At 33.3% G+C, this 4,105-nt stretch overlaps 1 protein-coding gene across 1 annotated transcript in view; it reads right to left on the bottom strand.

The window, feature by feature from the left end:
• The window catches only part of LOC106472692 (protein SON-like), a 27,983-nt gene that overhangs the window by 23,042 nt on the left and 836 nt on the right, over window positions 1-4,105 (bottom strand). The window lies entirely within an intron of this gene.

The raw sequence follows: 4,105 nt of genomic DNA, 5'->3' as shown, positions 1-4,105 counted from the left end.
AAGTTCGAATGGACAGTTTTTTGCCAGCATGATTTCAAGACATTGAAAGAAAAATTGACATCAGCTTCATTTTTAAAGCTTCCAAATTCCTCATTGCCATACATACTGGATTGTGATGCTAGTAATGTTGGAATTGGAGGAGTGTTGTCTCAGAAAGTGGGCAAAAACAAACATGTGGTTAGGGTCCTCAGTCGACCAGAGAGGAACTACTGTGTAACACGTAGGGAACTTCTTGCTATAGTAAAGAGTCTGACATATTTCCATCCATACCTCTATGGGGCTAGGTTTACCATCAGGACAGACCATGCTGTATTACGCTAGTTAAGATCATTAAAGAACCTGGAGGGACAACTGGCACATTGGATTGGAAAGATAAATCAGTATAATTATGATACTGAATACAGAGAAGGAAAATCTCACGGAAATGCTGATGGACTGGGCTGAAGACCCTGCAAAAATGACTGAAGATATTGCAGCAAAAGAAAAGTTGAACTAACCTGGTGCCATCAAGCTGTAGTCAAAGTGACTGAATGAGTTGATGATGGTGAAGTGGAACCAGGTATAGATATTAAAGCAGAACAGGAGAAAGACCAAGATTTGAAGACAATCATTGATTTTATAAAAGCAAGTGTTTTGTACCCTGCTTGGGAGAAGATGTCTTGTCTAAGCCCTGTGACAAAGAACTATTGGGCACAATGGGACCAGTTGAAGGTTAAAGATGGTATTTTTCTTCAGAGATGGGAAAGTGATGACGTGGAAAACAGTTATACCGAGAAAGTTCTGGGAAGTTGTGCTGCATCATTTCCATGATAGTTTAACAGGAGGACATCTCCGAGTTAGGAAGACATTGAGTCACCTACGTCAGAGATTTTACAGGATAGGTATGAGGCAAGATGTGGAAGAATGGTGCAGGACATGCTGTACATGTTGTGCTAAAAGGGGACCCAAGCATAAGGGACGTGCTCCAATGAAGTTATATCAAGTTTGTGCACCAATGGAAAGAGTAGCCATTGACATTGCTGGTCCTTTGCCTCACACTTGTGCTGGAAACAGGTACATTTGTGTGGTGATGGATTATTTCACCAAGTGGCCTGAGGCATATGCAATACCAAATCAGAAAGCTACAACAGTAGCTTTGGCTATTAGTGATTTATTCTTCAGATTTGGTATGCCATACGAACTGCATTCAGATCGAGGCCGTAACTTTGAATCGGCTGTGTTCCAAGAATGCTGCAAGTTGTTTGGCATACAAAAGACCAGAACAACGCCACTTCACCCACAGTCTGATGGGATGGTAGAAAAGTACATCTGGACACAGGGACAGAAATTGGCAAAGTTTTGTAATAGCTGCCAAGATGACTGGGATGTCTTACTCACTCCACTGTTGATGGCCTATAGAACAGCAGAGCATGAAGCCACTGGATATACTCCAGCAAAGTTGATGTTTGGTCGGGAACTTCGATTGCCAGTGGATCTGTTAACAGGACGCCCACCTTACGAACAGTTGCCTGAAAATGTGTCAGAGTTCGTGAAAGTGTTATCAGAAAGGATGGATGATATTCACCATCAAGTGCGTTGAAACTTGAAAATGTCTGCTGATTCCATGAAGCTATGTTATGATAAGAGATCTACTGAAGTCAACTTTGTACCAGGAGACAAGGTGTGGTTGTATAATCCCAGGAAGACCAAAGGGAAGTCTCCTAAGTTGTCTTCTCCATGGGAAGGCCCATTTGACACAGCAGAAAGTCAGAGAGAGTGGAGAGGGCTTTCTTTGACAAATTTATTGATATCTCAACTAATCTAGAAGTTTATATTTTAGATTCTTACTTGTCATTATGTATAATTTGTGTTTTTAATTGGTTAGAAACTACAGAAGCCTATTTTTGGTGACCAAATATTTTGTTTAGAAATTAAGAATTTAAACTTATATAATATAAAATCTATATAAAGTATAAACTACATTTGCCAATTTTCCTGACATACATTGATAACAAAGTTGTTTAATTAAATTTTGAATGTAATACTGTAAAAGGTTGTGACAAACACAAAATAGTTAGGCCTGTATGCTGAGGGTTAAGCACCAGTTTTGCCAGGAATTAATATTTTCATTGTGGCCTTGACATCCTGCAACCTCTGATAAATAACTATCAGTTTTTGTTTCTCCACATTTGGTAAGTTTGATTTTTAAAACTTATTTTTTATTTTATTTAAACTCCCCCCAACCTCTGTTTAATTTCTTACAGACAAGCATGCATTATTGATGTTTTGTCATTACAACACAACACAAGAAATTTTCTTAATTTTTTTCCTTTAGTATAATTTTCTTGAAAATAAATTACTTGAAAAATATAGCATCTTCCAAATAAATTACTTCATTAAAGAACATCTAGAGAATATATAAAATACCAAAACAATGAAGTGAGAGCTTATTACAGGGAAGTCAATAATAATCATAGGTTTATATTATAAAAAACTCATTTATCATATTAACTTATTATTTTAATATGAAACTAACTGTGTCAATTAAAGAAGAATTAAAAGGTATTTTGCTATATGTGATATTTAAAAATAAGTAAGGGAATATATAAAAACAGATGAAGTTGAAAATTAATGTTTCTAACTAAAGACAGTATCTGCAACCATTTTTCTTTTATCTAAGATTAAATTTTGATACCATAGTTAAGACCTTGTAAAGGCTGGAATGAGGTGTGATATCAGAATACATAAAAAAAATACCTTTACTACAGTTCCATTTAAGACAGAAGAATGATTTATAAAAAAAAACTGCCTTCTAACAACTGGCCATACTCCCTACTGCACTTAAATCATTTGCTTTAGACAAATGATTTGTCAGAATAAAAAGCTTTAGGATAACAAAATAAAAAATAAAATAACCTCCATCTCTTTGGAGGCCCATAATTCATCAATTTTTTAGTGAAATCATCAGTACAGTTGCATAAGTATTGCAAGCATAAAGTACACAAGTAAGGAATTAATTTTTTATGTACTCCATGAAGCTTGCTAGGTTAAACTTCCTTCTCATGATTTGTTCAAATTCTTATTCTTCACTCAAAAATTGGACATATTTCTCCTAGACTTCCTTTACTAACATTGTAAAGATCAAACATGTCCTTCCCTTAGTCATAAGAAAGAAACTCCTTCCTCATCTCATTGACAACATTAGTAGTACACTGTCAAATAATAATTTTTATTGTTTTATTATTACTATATTTATTTCTTCAACACTGCTAAGTGTTCTATTATTATTCACTTCTTACAGTATACAATATTCTTACTCCCTTTCACAAACTGGCAAGAGTCCTAAATGTTCCTAGGTTACTTAGAAATATCCTTTTCATGATTCCTTCTAAATTGTTCTTGAAAAATAAAACAACAATATTTCCCTTTTCAAACAAATGCACAATTTTTTCTATAATTACAAAAAAATTGTTTTCACCAAAACAGTAAACATTTAATTTTCATTTAGTTTCAAGAAACCTACAGCACTTCTTCCTAATAACAACTACTACTTCTTAGGTTGCTACTGTTACTTTTTCTTTAATGGACACAGTCAAACACATCAACACTTAAATAAATTAACTTTTTTAGAGTTTATACATACACATTTTGAAACTTCTGATAATCAACCAAATTACATGTACATCAGTAGGTGGTACAAGATTGAAAAAAATAACCATGTAAACATACAGTTTTAGTACAGACAAAAACTTACTTACAACAATTCCTTACAAAATGTCATTTCATTTGAAAACAGAATTGTTACTGTAAAGGGAAGTGTATCTTAAATAAAAGAAATTCAATTATGATATTTTTATTATTATGAAAACTACCTAGAAAAGTTCTACAAATATTTTATCATAAGTATCAAAATTCATGTACAAATTTTCTGATGTCAAACATTATTCATTATGCACGTCTTCAAAAGTTAACTATACTTTGTGCTTAGATAAAATTAAAACCTCACTATTTAGGTCTTCAAAAGTTAACTATATACTTTGTGTTTAGATAAAACTAAAACCTCATTATTTAGGTCTTCAAAAGTTAACTATATACTTTGTGTTTAGATAAAATTAAAACCTCACTA

Source organism: Limulus polyphemus, unplaced genomic scaffold, assembly GCF_000517525.1.
Source record: "Limulus polyphemus unplaced genomic scaffold, Limulus_polyphemus-2.1.2 Scaffold5529, whole genome shotgun sequence".
In the NCBI taxonomy this organism is placed as follows: domain Eukaryota; kingdom Metazoa; phylum Arthropoda; class Merostomata; order Xiphosura; family Limulidae; genus Limulus; species Limulus polyphemus.
Note: the sequence above shows the minus strand (reverse complement) of the source record. Positions and strands in the feature narration are given on the sequence as shown.